Source organism: Elephas maximus, chromosome 6 (genome assembly GCF_024166365.1).
Source record: "Elephas maximus indicus isolate mEleMax1 chromosome 6, mEleMax1 primary haplotype, whole genome shotgun sequence".
In the NCBI taxonomy this organism is placed as follows: domain Eukaryota; kingdom Metazoa; phylum Chordata; class Mammalia; order Proboscidea; family Elephantidae; genus Elephas; species Elephas maximus.
The window spans coordinates 113,658,111-113,675,420 of record NC_064824.1 but is presented as its reverse complement, the minus strand read 5'-3'; positions in this window follow the sequence as shown (position 1 = coordinate 113,675,420).

Sequence of the window (17,310 nt, the reverse complement as noted above, 5' to 3'; positions counted from 1 at the left end):
GCCAACAAGTTGTACACCTGTAAAAAATCTGAATTAGCAGAGATTGTGTGATAGACATATTTACAACAATGACAAAAAAAAAAAAAAAAAAAAAGAGTAGCTGCTGAGGCTACTTATGTACAATCAAACACCTCATAGGATTTGGTTCCTTGGTTTGGAGGTTTAGGGTCATGGTTTCATGGGACATTTCAGTTAGCTGGCCTAATAACATGTTTAGTTCTTTTGTTCTACCTCCTAGTTTGTTGCATAGTTCTTGGGGTCTTAAAAACTTGTAAGTGCCATCTAAGGCACAGTAATTAGTCTCTATTCACCTGGAGCAACAGAGGAAGAAGGTGAGTCAGGACTAGAAGGAGGATACAGAATGTGTGGCTAATTGCCTGCAATGAACAACTGCCTCCTTTGCCATGAGACCAGAACTGGAAAATGTGTGGCTAAGATTACTGAACATTTTGATCAAAGGTTCCATAGAAGAATCCTGGTCAGAAGGGGGAAAATGCAGAACAGAATTTCAAATCGTCATGACTCCAGACACTGTGGAGCTATGTAGGCTGGAGGAAGCCCTGAAGCTATTGCCATAAGATAATCTTTAAAAGTTAAACCAAAAATATTGTATGAAATCTTCTTAAAACCAATAGTTTAACTAGTAAAAAAGATCTGCCTAGAGTATTTGCTGTTTTAAGATCTATCTATTTATAGGGAATCAAATTGACAATGGCAACTGGAAAGATTAGATAGGAAACTTAGGGGACAGGAAGTTTATGTTAATGAGGAAGGAACAACTCAGAAAAGGAGGGTGAGAACAGTTGCACAACTCAAAGAATGTAATCAATATCACTGAATTGTACATGTAGAAACTACTGAATTGGTGTGTGTTTTTCTGTGTGTATTCTCAACAACAATAACAAAAGAAAGTAAAAAAGGTTTTCAGAGTACTTACATAAAATTTTATCAGGAACTTTGAACAAAAACTTTTTGATTGGTTAATGATTATGTCAGAATTACATAAATCTTTTAAGAGAGTAATATGAGCTCAAACATTATAAGCAATAGAAAAATAGAAACCTTGCTAAGACAATCACCAGATCAGTGAGCCATGGTTGTAAGACCTCTGGAGTCTTAGAAATAGGACATATTCATTAATCTTCTATTGTTTTCTGAAAGAATAAGTTTCAAGTGTTTCACTAAGTCTGATCACATAAATACATTTATGTGAAACTAGGTAAGCTGCCTCTAAAGGTTAGTTACAGTTTAAGGCATAACCTAAAAAGAAAAGAAAACCGTTGTCATCAAGTGGATTCTGACGCGTAGCGACCCTGTAGGTCAGAGTAGAGCTGCCTCATAGGGTTTCCAAGGCAGTAAATCTTTACAGAAGCAGACTGTCACCTCTTTCTCCTTCAGAGTGGCTGGTGGGTCCTATCCACCGACCTATCGTTTAGCAAGAGAGCACTTAACCACTGAGCCACCAGGGCTCCTAAGGCATAAATATAGGCTTTAAAAATTATACGTGTATCTGATTATATAGCATATAGATTTCTAACATTTAATAAAATGACCTTAAATGTCATGGAAAGGAGCCCTGGTGGTACAGTAGTTAAGCACTCAGATGTTAACTAAAAGTCAGTGGTTCAAACCCACCTGCTGTTCCACAGAAGAAAGATATGGCAGTCTACTTCTGTAGAGATTACAGCCTTGGAAACCCTATGGGGCAGTTCTACTCTGTCCTACAGGGTTGCTATGAGTCAGGGTCGACTCGATGGCAATATGGGTAATGTTATAAAAAGAAAAAAAAAATTTTTTTTTCTCTCTGTTTTCATAAAGTAAAACTTATAATTTTATTCCACACTCTTTCCATCACTTCTACTCCACATTGTCCTGTTTAGGAGTAGCGGAGGCTGATACTAAAGCTCTGCTTACAGAATCTAAAATGTGAATGAGAGTACCAGGAACCGTACATACATTTTAACCAAGTCATCCAAGTTAGCATCTTAGAATAATAGGATAAATGAATGCCCTGTGCCTTCTAATATGATTAACTGAGAAGGATCCAACATCAGTTATGTAGAATTTCTGCCAAAAATGCATAATCTGAATCCAGTCATGACTAAACAATCAGACAAACCCAAATTGAGTTGGCATGTACCCTTCAAAAATCCCATGTCATAAATGAAAATGGAAGGCTGAGGCACTGCTTCAGATTTAAAAGAGACTAAACATAATAACTAAATTCACCAGTGTGAGGTTTTGGACTGGATTCTGAATCCAAAAAAAAAAAAACTCAACCAAACAAACAAAAACCAATATAAGACATTATTGGGACAACTGGTGAAATGTCAATAGTCTTTCAAGATTTTCTAAATTTAATATTTCTACTGTTATTATATAAGAGAATGTCCTGTTCTTAGGAGATACGCATGGTGAAGTATTTAGGGGTAAAGGGTCATTAAGCTGCAATTTACTCTCAAATGATTTATTGAAAGCAATGTGTATACACATGTAATTGTGTACATACATTCGCACACACATAGATAAAGCAAATGTGACAAAATGTTAGCAATTGGTCAATCTATTCTTCCAACTTTTCTGTAAATCTAGAATTTGTACTATTGTACTATTCATGTAATTTTTTGTGAATTTAGAGTTTGTTTGAAATTAAAATAATTCAGGAACTATCAGAGCTCTACACCATCTGTTAATCTTTATTATTCACAAAATACACCATACACAGATATGAAAGAACAATGCTGGAGGTCCTTAACGTTAGCAACGGCATTCACTTATGGCCATCAATATAATTTGAAAGCTAATTTCAGTGGTTAACAGAGCAACTGGGAAAGGTACCTTCCATGAACTTTCCTTCACAAGACATTCTGCTAAAGTTGCCGAGACTACCTTTTCCGTCAAAAATGATCATAATGACCCTAAGTGAGAACTTAAGTAGATCTAACTGGCATTCACTTCGGTGTGATGCCGGATGCTAAACAGTTTGGGAATGTGGAGATGGATGTGACCTGTCGCCACACTGGCTTATCTACAGTATAACACCGACATTGGGCGCATGGCGCCATTGAGCAATTCCATTAACCCAGTTCGGTAACGTGTTAAAAGATTAATGAGCTTAACTTGTATTTTTGAGCTGATATTATGGTAAAGTTATCTAAAAGAGGAGTGTCAGACGTTTGGACAGAGGCTCAATTTCAGTGCTTGCCATAGGCGCCTTTTTCCACAGGTATGTTCCTGGCCCTATCAAGGTAATAGAACTGTTCAGTGGTGCCGTTTTCTCTGGGCCAGCGCAATACCTGCCATACCCTGGTTATGCCTCTGCCAGGGTTGTCAGTGTTCTTAAGAAGCATGTAGTCCAGTGCATAGATTCGGACAGAACCACACTATCACAGAAGTCAGTAAAAAACACCATAAATGGACTTCAGAGGGTTAGGAAGACTACCGAACCATGTTTCACAGACTCTTGGATTTGCACAGTGGTAAGATTTGACCACCAAAAGAAAAAAAAAAAAAAAAAAAGCTGGAGAAATTTATATACAACATAGATACAAGAAAACACTCCCCACCATCTGCTCTCACTACCATTTTATAAAGAAAGGACATTTTAATACCCAAAACTATGAAGGATAATATCAAAGTTCTTAAAACAGAACAGAATTTTACTTTATTGAGAAAAAAAGAGACAATAATAAAAGTTTAATGAGTGGTACCAACCAAAGAACGTAAGGAGTCTGAGAAAGTCAAAACCTTTTTTAATATTAAGGAGGAAATAGGACTCACCTGAATCTACAAGCAGACATGCTTGTGGCAGGTAATAGAAAAACAGGCCTTGGGAAATTCACATTTTCTTTAGGTGGAAAAAGATATATATTATTTCTACAGCACACCATGGACTTTCAGCAAGTCACAGATGCGTAATGGGGGTATATTTAGTGAATTACTGAAGTAAGTCACTAGGTAGCATCTTGAAAGCTTGGACTTTGCAAACATTTAAGGAAATTTGCCAGATCTCTCTAGTTTCAACTGAAAAAGTAACTGTAGCCTGTTCAATCTGAGAAGCAAAGATTAAAAGCCACAATATCAATTTTTGTATGAATACCAATACAGTGTTGAACTACTGACAAATGTTCCAATGGGTATGTTTAAACTAAGGTTTTTCAACTCGATATAGACATGAAACTCATTCTGTTGGAAAAGTAATGAACTTTCCGTTTCATGAAGAAGAAAACAGGTGCATGATAATGAGGCAAGTTTATTGAAAACTAGGAAAAAAAAATGACGTTTTTGTTCTTTATTTCCATTAAAAACATGTTTGCGTATGTGTAAAACAAGCTTGCAGACATTGAATATGTGGCCATTTTGCATTTGATTCTTAAATTATCTTCTGACAAGTACCCTAATACAAGCTGCGCAGTAAACAACATTCCATTTCAAACTTTGCCAGCCAAGAAATTATGTTCAATATTAATGGCTCCTTCACTCTGTAACATCCTGCTAAAGCTTCCAGCAAGTTTACTAATGATGAAAGATGTCTTCTGCCTTTCTGACTCTGCTGTATCCCGGAGAGCTTGGAAATGATGCATTGTAAGGAGTAAGGTGCATATTTAATAGCCAGGAGGAAACCCTGCCCCAAGGTTGGCTGTCAATCAAGGCAGCTTTCTTGCTCTTTTTATTATCAGAAAAATGCAGATAGAGATGAATGCAACCAACAAACTAAACGGGAATACAAAACTGGAAAAAACTGAAATCTCCTTACTATACAGCAGCAGATCATTGAAATTCAGTTTTAGCATACCATTAGAATCAGAAACGCATATTATTGTTGGATTTGTAGTCAAAAATAAATATTGCTTAATATTCTCAGAGCATATTGATTTTGCACAACTTGTCTAGTCTAGCCTATGGGATTAAGAGAGTTTGTTGATCGTATCCACTTAGTCTTTAATGCATCTGTTACCACAGTTTCTAGTCATTGTGACTGAGATCTAAGTATTATCTATGCCATGACTCCTATTAGAAAAGAGGAGATGATGAAAGAGTGACTTTATCTTGCAGTCTTGCCAAGTCATACCCATACTCCACCCTGCCTTCAGTTTCAGGTCTCTCTCTCTCTTTTTTTTTTATGGGGTCCACTTTCCAGCTCCATCACCAGAGGATGAGCTAACCGCACCACAGACATTATGCACACTGAATTATTTATTACCTTCCCTAATAGTATGCCTGGTCTAGGAAAATAACTCACGTGGATTGTATGATGTTAACAGAATGCAGGGAAACCTCAGGCAGAGAGTCTGCTTGCCACAGTAACATAGGTGGTGATATGTAACCCTTCCTGCCTGTAAGGCTGTTACTCAAAGCTGAGGTGAAACTACCAATAACAAAGAAATAGATTTGAATAGATTAGATCCCATACTCAGGTATTGCCTGAGTTTTGCTTATCTACTCAGCTTAAGAGAAGAAATGGGTGAAAAGAAGCACTATGGTGCAATGGAAATTAAACAAGGAAAAATGACAGGGGGCATGTTCAATAGGGCTATCTTGGCTTATATGGGCCAGTCACCAAAAATTTTACTTACAGGAATTTATCCTCTGGGAATACAAGTACACAAGGTTGTCTGTATATGCAAGGATATATTTTTTCACTTTTTTTTAAACTGAAACTTTATTGCATATTCATAGAACTGAGATCTCTGCAATGTTGGTTTTCTACTCCTAGAGCTGAATTCATAAAGGAAGGAAAGAAAAAGTCTTAGTTTTTTTACTTTGTTACATTTTAAGTTCTAATAAATTGTAGCAGACATGAGGTACATTAAAAGTACAAGGGGGAGGGGTGAACAGCTTTTTCATTTGCTTCCTTGGGGGTGTAAACTCACCCAGTGACACTTGTACAAGCTAGAGTTCATCAGAGTGTCAACATAACGATGAAAAAACAGCATCCACTCGGTTTGTGTGGGCAGGGAGGGGCAATGCGTTATCCACCAATAAGGAATGTCAAGGTGGTAAGTAGTATCCCTATTGCTACATTTGAAAAAAATACGTGGGTCAATATAGGCAAACCTGGCAAGACAAGCATTATTTCTTCACAGGCTCTTTACAGTTAGAAAATACATTGCCACGATCGTGATTATTACTAAACTCTAGTCTTCTGGTACCATTTTACTAGTTTTCTTCTTATTTCATAATACGAAATGGATCATTTCATCTTATCTTTATCTAACACAGTTGATTATACACACACACACACACAAACACACACGTGTGTGTATGTATAAACCAAAAACCAAACCAGTTGCCGTCAAGTCTATTCAGACTAATAGCGATCCTGTGAGACAGAGTAGAACTGCCCCATAAGGTTTCCAAGGAGTGGCTGAGGGATTCGAACTGCTGACCTTTTTGTTATTAAGAGCCGAACTCTTAACCACTGTGCCTGTAATGAGTCTGTACTACATGTACAACACACATGTATGTATGTGTGTATACGTTAACAAAACAAAATTCAAACAATTTGGAAATATATAAAGTAGAAAGCAAAAGTTTATTATTATTAGCTTAGTATAGATTCTTTGGTATGTTTGCTTTTGTGTATTCCAAGGTATACTTAAAAAAAAAAACAACTAAAAATGGTATTATGTAATAAACTGCTCTCCAACTTGTTTACTTTAACCAAATATCAGGAGCATCTTTTCACGTCAGCACACATTACCTGGTCCTTTTTGTTACTGCAGTGGATTTTATATTCTGGGTGCAATTATTTGCACAAGCAATCCTCTACTGAGGTTGTTCCCCACCTCCATTTTTCCCTAGTATTATAATCATTCATTCAATTAATTTTTTTACATTCCTGTGTACTTCTCTGGAGAAAAAATTTTACTGTGATGGTGGGCCTAGACACCAATGACTTGGCATTAATTAAATGCAAGTAGTCCCCGACTTACAACGGGCTTCCATTCTGAGGACGTTGTAAGTCAGTTCCTATGTAAGGCAAATACCTCATTTTTTTTTTAGTTTTCATTATTATTATCTTTTATTATCAATATCTTTATAAATACAGCAGTGTTTTAAACAGTAAATTATAAAATTGAACATCTGCTACTAACGATAAGATGTACAAAAAAAAAAAAAAGAACAAAAATGGATAGTTGTAAGTGCAGTTCACTGTAACCATAACTCAAATACATTGTCTCTCTGAGACTACCTGTATTGAAGTAAACCTGGCATCATCTTATTACAGAGTTCTTTGAGAGAGTAGTTGAGCTGTGGTAGTTTTAGGAGGAGAGATTATCTCTAACTTTTTGCTGAGCTTTGAGATATATTTTTTAAATAAATTATATCAATAAATTATATATTCATTTACACTTTCTACGTATTAGCCATTCTACCACCCATCTGTCAGTTTGTTTTACTGTGGTGGTTTGCATGTTGCTATGGTGCTGGAAGCTATACTACTGATATTTCAAATACCAGCAGAGTCATCTATGATGTACAGGTTTCAGTCGAGATTCCAGGCTAAGACAGACTAGGAAGAAAGACCCGGTGATCTACTTCTAAAAAAAAAAAAAAAAAAAATGGCCAGTGAAAACTTTATGAATAGCAGCAGAACATTATCTGATATAGTATCAGAAGATGAGCCCCTCAGGTTGGAAGGCACTCGTCATGGATTGAGTCGTGACCCCCAAAATATGTGTCAACTTGGCTAGGCCATAATTCCAAGTATTGCATGGTTGTTTACCATTTTGTCATCTGGTGTGATTTTCTGTGTTGTAAACCCTACCTCTATGACGTTAATGAGGCAGGATTAGAGGCAGTTATGTTAATGAGGCAAGATTCAAGATCAGGTTGTGTCTTAAGCCAATCTCTTTCGAGATATGAAAAAAACAAGTGAGCAGAGAGTCATGGGGACCTCAAACAACCAAGAAACAAGAGCCAGGAGAATAGTGTGTCCTTTGGACCTGGGGTCCAAACATATGCTATATATGTTTTTGGGGTTTGTGTCTTTGGCTCATCATTCTGTTTTTAAGATTCATCCATGTTAATGCTTGTAGTAGTTTATTTTTATTAATGTATTATATTATAATCTTTGATTATGTTGTTATTTTTGTTAGGTGCTATCGAGTCAATTCTGACTCATTGCGGCCCTATGTACAACAGAAAGACATTGTCCGGTCCTGGCACCACCTCAGAATCTTTGTTACGCTTGAGGCCATTGTTAAAGCCACTGTGTCAATCCATCTTGTTGAGGGTCTTCCTCTTTTTTGCTGAACCTCTACTTTACCAAGCATGATGTCCTTCTTCAGGGACTGATCCCTCCTGATTACATGCCCAAAGTATGTGAGACGTAGCCTCGCCATCTTTGCTTCTAAGGAGCATTCTGGCTTGTACTTCTTCCAAGACAGATTTGTTTGTTCTTTTGGCAGCCCATATTATATTCAGTATTATTTGCCAACACCATCAATCCCTCTTGGGTCTTCCTTATCCATTGTCCATCTTTCACATGCATATGAGGCAACTGAAAACCTCATGGTTTGAATCAGGTACACCTTAGTCTTCAAGGTGACATCTTTACTTTAAACACTTTAAGGAGGTCTTTTGCAGCACATTTGCCCAATGCAATGTGTCTTTTGATTTCTTGACTGCTGTTTCCATGGCTGTTGATTGTGGATCCAAGTAAAACGAAATCCTTGACAACTTCAATCTTTTCTCCGTTTATCATGATGTGGCTTATTGATCCAGTTGTGAGGATTTTTGTTTTCTTTAGGTTGAGGTGTAATCCATACTGAAGTCTCTGGTCTTTGATCTTCATCACTAAGTGCTTCAAGTCCTCTTCACTTTCAGCAAGCAAGGTTGTGTCATCTGCATATCACAGGTTTTAATGAGTCTTCCTCCAATTCTGATGTCATGTTCTTCTTCATATAGTCCAGCTTCTCGAATTATTTGTTCACCATACTGATTGAATAGGTATGGTGAAAGGAAAAACCCTGGCGCACACCTTTCCTGACTCTGAACCATGCAGTATCCCCTTGTTCTGTTCGAACAACTGTGTGTTGATCTATGCACAGGTTTCTCATAAGCACAATTAAGTGTTCTGGAATTCCCATTCTTCGCAATGTTATCCATAGTTTGTTATGATTCACAGAGTTGAATGCCTTTGCAGGGTCAATAAAACACAGGTAAACATCTTATATTCTCTGCTTTCAGCCAAGATCCATCTAACATCTGCAATGATATCCCTCATTCTATGTCCTCTTCTGAATCTGGCTTGAATTTCTGGCATTTCCCTGTCGATACATTGGTGCAGCCACTTTTGCCTGATCCTCAGCAAAATTTTGTTGTGTGTGATATTAATGGTATTGTTGGGTAATTTGTCTTTGGTAGGATCACCTTTCTTGGAAATAGGCATAAATATGGGTAATCCTTGAATATACCACTATTTATCCATTCTCGAGATAATGAATATTTACTTTGCTTCCAGGTTTTTGCCATCATAACTCAACACAATAGTGTTCTAATAATCACTTTTCTACTTGTCTATGGATGTACATATCTATCCATGACTTTCTGTATACAGTGATTTTCATACTTTTTTGCCTGAGCTCCACAGCAAAAAATACCTTTTTCTTCATGATTTAGTTAACACACCCACAAGGTGTGAAAAAATTTGGCAAAACAATACACTTACAAATTGCAGTGCATTTTGATATTTCTAGTTGTGAATTTATTTTGGCATTTTGTTCCTGTATTACTTTCCTGAATTCTTCCATTTTTTGGTCTGTATTTTCCATGAATTTGTGTGCCTTTTCCATGAATTTGTCTATTTTTTTCCTCATTTTTGTCTGCTTTTTGCTTCAACTCTTTGGATAGCTCTGAATATTAGAGATTTGAATTCCTTGTCAGGTAGTTCCCTATCAGGTAGTGCCTTTTCTTCTACTGGAAAGTCATCTGGTGTTTTATTTTGGATGCCTACTGGAACCATCCTGTCCTATTTTTTAATATGTTTTGATATTGTCTGCTGTCTTTGGGACATTCAATAGTCATTTTCTTCATTTATTGATTGTAGATTTGTTTGTTTCATCCTGCTTTTTTTTTGTTTTATTTATGTCTGAGCAGGCAGGCTGTGTGTTCTTTGTTGTTTGCTCATCTGTGGGGATGGTACTTTTCACCTTCTTATCCGGTGGGCAGGGCCAGTCACTCAGCTATGGTGCAGCAGGGCAGGTCTAGCTGAAGGGGAGGTGCTGGGCTGGGTTGTTTGTGGCATGTATTAGGCCCATCAGGGTGGGCCAGGACTCAGTGCAGGGCAAGTTCCAGTAGGCTGTGCCTGTGCTGCTCAAGGGTGTGATGTTTAGTGCATGATGCAAGTAGACAGGAAGGAGGGGGGAGGTTGTGGTGTGTGGAGCTAAGATGAGTGTGGGAAAGAAGAGAAGAAGGAGAGAGAAACAGAAGCCAAAAACAAACAACAACAACAAAAAAAGAGTGCTAAGGCAGCTTGCCTTTGGAGTGGAGAGATGAGAAACTGAGAAATGGAGAAAAACAAAAAGAAAAGAAAAATAGAAAAAATGAAAGGAATAGAAAAAAGAAAAGAAAAGCCCCCAGGGATTTCACCGGTGTGGCTGCGAAAGCTGGAGAAATGGCTTCCAGGCTGTGCAGTACAGCACAGCTAGAAGGGGCTCCCAAGCCTTGAACAGAAAAAGAAAACAAAACAAAACAAAACAAAAAAGGCCCCAGGAATCTCACCAGTGTGGCAGTGCATCCAGTCAAGCAGTTCCCCAGCCACACAATGTTTCACAGCCTTTCAAGAAGCAAAGCTGGCACACGGAGTCAGGTGTTCAAGAGAAAGGAGGGGTGGTGAGAGGCAGGGAGGAATCCAAAGGAAGCCGAAACAAGCAACAAACAAATGGCCCTGATGGAGCTGTCCAGTGCGGGTGGGATGAATTCAAGTGGCAAGGGGCCAGGACCAGTGCCTCCTGGCAAAGAGACTGCAGCAGAAGTAGAGCAGGGGGGAGAAGGATGGGAGGTGGGGAAGTGTATATCGCTGGTTACCGGGTGTTCCGTCTCCTGCTGGGAGCTCTGTGAAGCTGCTTTACCGTGCTCCCTGTCCGCCGATCTCTGACAGGAGTTAAAGGTGGCAAATCCACGCTGTGTTAGCTGATAGAGGACCTCTGCACGTATCTCTCCTCAATCTCTGTTCTCTGTCAGTTTCTTACTCTATTTGGTGCTTGGCTGAGTTCTTCATCTCTTCATTTGATACTTAGGGTTGCAGGATTGACATTTGTCTCTGTTTTACTTAGTTTTTCGGGTCATTGCTGTGGAGGGTCGGCATGGTGCTTCTGTCTGTATATTGGCTCCGCCTTCTTGAACCACTTTACTGGAATTATTTATTCTGGATTTGGGGAGATACAATTAATTAGTTATTTGTTAACCTCATCCAGCTACCAATTTCCAGAAACTATGCTTTCTTTATTTACTCCCATTTGAGAGGCACATTAAGAGAATCATCAAGAAGTCAGCGATTGTCCTAGGCAAAGCAAGTCCTGCAGATCTCTTAAATGTAGACCCAAGGGATCGTCACTTGCCATCATCCACTGTTGTTGTTGTTAGGTGCCGCTGAGTTGGTTCCAACTTGTAGTGACCTTATGTAAAACAGACTGAAACACTGCCCAGTCCTACACCATCTTCATGATTGTTGTTATGCTTGAACGCATTGTTGCAGCCACTGTGTCAATCCATCTCGCTGAGGGTCTTCCTCTTTTTCGCTGACACTCTACCAAGCATAAAGTCCTTCTCCAGGGACTGATTTTTCCTGGTAACATGTCCAAAGTTTTGTGAGATGAAGTCTTACCATACTCGCTTCCAAAGAGCATCCACTAGGGGGCACAAATTTCCTCATAGTAACTGAAGAAAGCCTTGGAGTTGGGGTAGAGCCTTGCTTTTCTTTTATTAAGAATCCTAGATTCGTAGAATTTTATAACCTTAAAAGCCACTCCTCTTTTCTTATTTTACAACAGGGATACTGAAGACCAAAGTGTCCAAAGTCACATAGCAGATCAGTGTCTGAAACAGGAATGCAACCAGATTTTCTAATTCCCAGTCAAATCTTTAATTTGTTCTACTCTTTTCCACTTGTACACCATGAACTTCCAGAAGAACAAACAAACCTGTCATGGAAGAAGTACAGCCAGAGTGCTCCTTGGAAGCAAGGATGGCAAGATTTCATCTCATGTACTTTGGACATGTTATCAGGAGGGACCAGTCGATAGAGAAGGACATCAGTAAAGGGTAAAGCAGAGGGCCAGCAAGAAAGAGGAAGACCCTTGATGAGATGGATTGACACAGTGGCTGCAACTGTGGGCTCAAGTATAGCAATGATTGTAAGGATGGCACAGGACCAAGTAGTGTTTCATTCTATTGTACATAGGGTTGCTATGAATTAGAACTGACTCAATGGCACCTAACAACTCTTTTCCAGTCTCCTTTTGTTCAGATTATACATTTCCCTCAGCTATTTTTTTTTTTTTTTATCCAGAGTATAATGGCAAAAGGCATAAGCATCAAATCCAATGATGCTCTAAAGCACCTTCAGATTTTTTGGGAAAGTTAAGACTATTAAGTCTAGGTAATTATAACTTCATTATTTTTATTTTTTCTTTCAGTATTTGGGTGAATGGTGGAACACTTGATATTACAATGTAAATAAGCATAAGAACATTGAAAAAGAGAACAGATATTTCTGTTTGAATCTCTACAAATCTAAATGAATCTTCATTTCTAAAATATCTTTCCTGTGTAAAAATGGATACGATACTTTGCTCCTTTAGTGAACAGAACCAATAGCAACTACAGAAGGTGTCATCTAGAATCTGGTAAGATTGATTTTAAGTGGATGCTCATCTGTACCCTTTTGTTATAATTACATGGAGGCATGTCTGTCTTTTTACATGACCATAGAGGTGCCCTTTGATAATCCAAGTATCATTCATCTTTTTTAACCTCAAGCACCTACAATGGTCCTTGACACATGTCAGTTAATATAAGAGGTGAATTCAGTTGACTTCTAGAATTAAGGTCTTCCAATTTCTTTTTAACTGCCTTAAAGTATGTGGCTAGTGACGGCAAAACACTTCCCTGTTTCTTTGAGATGGAGCACATAGCTATTGCTTTTTAGTCGTTTGTAAAATATACTCTTCAGAAATAGGTTCCATTTATTTATACTGGAGCTATCTTCAAATCTTTACAAAGAGAAATGATCATGCATAAGGGTATGTGACATTAAAAGTAATACAGTGAGCTACAACTTGGCTTATATATAGTGTGGATGAGAAATGATGTGTATTGTACTTTTTTGTGATTTTTTTCTGTTAAAAAGAGGGGTTTATGATAAAGATAAATGTTAATATTTAGTATTAGTATGAAATTGCACATTTAATTAAATGTTGGGCTTGTAATATATAAAAAAACAATTATAAGTGGTGTTTTATAGCTATGCTATGTATATATAGGACTTATAAAGTTATATTTACTGTACTGAAGGGTCCAACTTGCAGGCAGTAAAAAAGTAGAATGGTTAATACACTGTTAGAAGAGTTTCGTTTGGAATAGAGGTTAGGTTATCATGACCCACCAGTAGACACCAGAGTACAAGTGGACCCTCCCATTGACCAAGCCACAGGCAGATATCACTACTCAGCAGGGTCGTAGCTGGCAAATCATTTGTTGGTAGTGTTTGTTGAATGTCGAAACTATTTCCAATTTGGTATCCAAAAATTGCCCATTCTCAGACCTGTATTACAGGTCTCAAAAACAATTTCTTAAAAAAAAAGTATTTGATTTCTAGGACAAGCTCAGCCTCAGGAAGTTAGAGCAAAGGCTTCAAAGTGTACTGTACCTGAACATCTTAATTTGTGAAACTTGGGGCCAACTTTATATGACCATAAAGAGGATTGTGCTTTTCTCCATTCATTTGTGAGCCACTTGAGGGCGGGGATAGTGTATTTGTCTCTTATGTGCTATAGAATTTGGCCTGCGTAATTTTTTTTTTTTTAATAATGGTAGTAGTAATTAATTTGTTTACTGGTCAACAATTAAAATTAATTTAATAATATTAGCAATGTTAATTAATTTAATAAATTTCATTTATTTAACACAGGCATGGCTCTAGGCACTTTAAACACATTACGGTTTTTAGTGCTTGCAACAAGTTAGCAAGGTAGACAGTACCTTCATTTTAAAGGGGAGAAACTAGAATCAGAAAGGTTTAGGACTCTAACTAGGAAGTGGCAGAGCCAAATTTTAAGGTAAGATCTGTCTGACTCTACCTTATCTGCTTTCTTTTTTCCATGAAGCCTACACTCAATAAACGTTGAGTGAATGCATGGTCTTCTTTAAAATATTTATAAATTATTGTGACAATTCCTTGTACTGTATTTAAGTTTAAGGAACTAAAACCAAACCCGTTGCCGTCAAGTCAATTCCAACTCATAGCAACCCTGTAGGACAGGGTAGAACTGCCCCATAGAGTTTCCAAGGAGCGCCTGGTGAATTCGAACTGCTGACCTTTTGGTTAGCAGCTGTAGCTCTTAACCAGTACCCAGGGAACTAATGGGGGCATTTAAACTTTAAGAAATGATTGTCATGTTCTAAAGTAGACATTGTTTCTAATAGCACAAGAGCAAACATCCGGGTGTTGCATTGGCTTATAAGCTTTGGGCGTGTTCCAACGCTTCCAATATACCTTGTTTGCTCACACCCCCATGCAGCACATTGATTTGGTATTGCATGCCCACCTGGGAGGACACTCCTTCTTATACAGGTACCTTCTTTTTAGATCACTACTTTGTTAAACACATGTTCAAGTGAAATAACCTTGAGTAAGATTTTGGATTTAAAGGTTGACACATAATCCTCATCATGATTACGAAATGTAAAGTGAACAAAATCCTCTTGATCTCTCTTGGCAAAGAGTTTTGCTAAACACTTGATAGTTGTTCTCATCACTATGGGAAAGGGTGCCTGGGACCATTTGCACACCCAGTCAGTGACTTCCAACCTTGCATCAAGGCTTGAAATCAAACAAAGAGGTAACGACTCTGTATTACATAAGGATTACCTAGAATTTTCATATGGGTTTATATCTTATAGAGTTGAGTATAGCAGTGAAGAAAGAGTAAACATCCATAACTTTTATACAACATTTACTGTATGCCAGGCAATATTCGAAGTGGTCAGATTGAATTTCCTCATTTAATCCTCATCGTGATTCTGTGAGGTAGATACTATTGACATCATTTTACAGATAAAGACACTGAGCAGAGAGAGCAGCTTGCCAAGAGTCACACAGGTAGCAAGGAGTGAAGGCAGGGTTCCATCCAATATCTGTCTAACTCCATGGCCCACATTCTTAACTTCTTTCCAAACCGCTTCTCATATGTTTCCATTGCCTCAAGGAATGAGGAAATTTGACACAGTAGAAGTTGTCTGTGAGCACCTCAAACTTCACATGTTGACAGCTGACTCTTTCTTCTCCCAGCCCACTGTCCTTCCCTGATTATCCCTTCTTCCATTCTCCCTTATTCTGTTATTTATACCACCATGTGCATGGTCACTCAGGCTTAAATCATTGACGCCTCTTACTTGTCACCAATGTTTAATCTCTCTTCAAGCTCAGTAACTTCTCCTTTGCAATGTGCCTTGAACTCTATCTCTGACTTTTCCTACCTATTTCCTCTATTTCAGTTTAGAGCTCATTGCTTCTCATCTAGGAACTTACAATAATTTTGACTAGTTCACCTACCTTTCTCTTTTTGTTCACTATTATTGTTTCATTTCATTCTATCGTTCTTCCAAAGTTCATCCTAAAGCTAAGTTCTGGTGGTTTCTCTTTCCTGATTTTGAAAAACAGGAAAGGGCAAACATCTGGGTGTTGCATATGGACTTACGCCTTTTATATATGGAATTATGACTAAATTTCTCACCTGAGGCTGCTGGGAAATGAACTGAGATCCCTTTCCCGGCTGCTATCAGGAAAGAGTTGAGGATTTTTCCAGAGAGAGCCATTCTCAGCTAAGGTTACATTCAAGAAGCTGCAAGGAATGGGGAACTTTGACACAGTAGAAGCTGTCTGTGCGCACTTCAAACTTCACATGTTGACAACTGACTCATGCTTCTAATCATGATAAGTCCTGGTTGCTATTTCACAAGTAGGGCAATCAAAGCCATATTACTAAGAGAAATAGGATTTCCTCATATGAGACTAACCTGTGTTGTTTTTAAAACAGAATTAATGCTTATTCTAGAGAGGTACATTTGGCTTTAGGTAACTGGGAGAGGACCCAAGCATCCAGCTGTAGCTTTTGCCGGTTCAGCTTCCCCCCATCTCAAAAACCAGAGCCCACTTTCCCCTCTTCAGAGCCTAACAATCCTTAAGCAAAGGAAACGCTGCATTGGTGTTTTGGTGAGGACTGAGGCTGCAATGCTGGCAAAATACCGGAAGGGAAGTAGGTGTTTTTTCTTAGGAGGACAGGGATAGAGTTTTGAGAATAAAGAGGATTTGGATTCCAGGGGTGGAGAAGAAGAGATCGAAAAGGAATTGTGAAGTGTTTGTGAGAGTAGTTCTTCCTAATGGTATGCAGTATGTGCCCTCGCCCATGAGATCTATCTTGTCAGAACCCTGGGAGTTATCAGGAAGCAATTGTGCTCTCTTCCCAAGTCCTACCATGCTCATCTTCTCCATATCAACACACTTGGAGCTCTCACAGACGTTTAAGCAGGGTTTTCCTCTTTAATTTTTTAAAAATGGTATACATAGAGGATAGTTCCTAAAAAACATACACACAGTTTAAAACATAGTTAAAAAGTAAACAGCCGTGTAGTGGACATCATGCCAAAAATATGCTCTTCCTGTGATCGTTTTAACAATGGGCTTCTCAAAGTTTTTGACCCTTCTTTCATAAAGAGGTGGGGTCTCTGCCTCTTTCTCTTGAATCTGGGCTCGGTGACCAATTGACCTGTAGACTATAGTGGAAGTAGTGTTTTACCAATTTCCGGGTCTGGGCCTTAAGAAACTAGAAATTTGATTCTGGTATAAGTCTAAGACAGACAGAGAGGCCACATGTAGTTGTAAGGGCCAAGAGACTTGGCTGAAATCCCAGCCAAGAGTCAACATCAACTGCCAGAGTTGTGAGTGAAGATGCCTCCATATGCTTACAGCCCCAGCCATAACATAACCCTCAGCCTTCAAGGCTTTCCAAGTGAGGCTTCTGACATCATGGAGCAGAGATTAGCTGTTTCCGACTTTCACTGTCTGGATTCCTGACTCAGAGT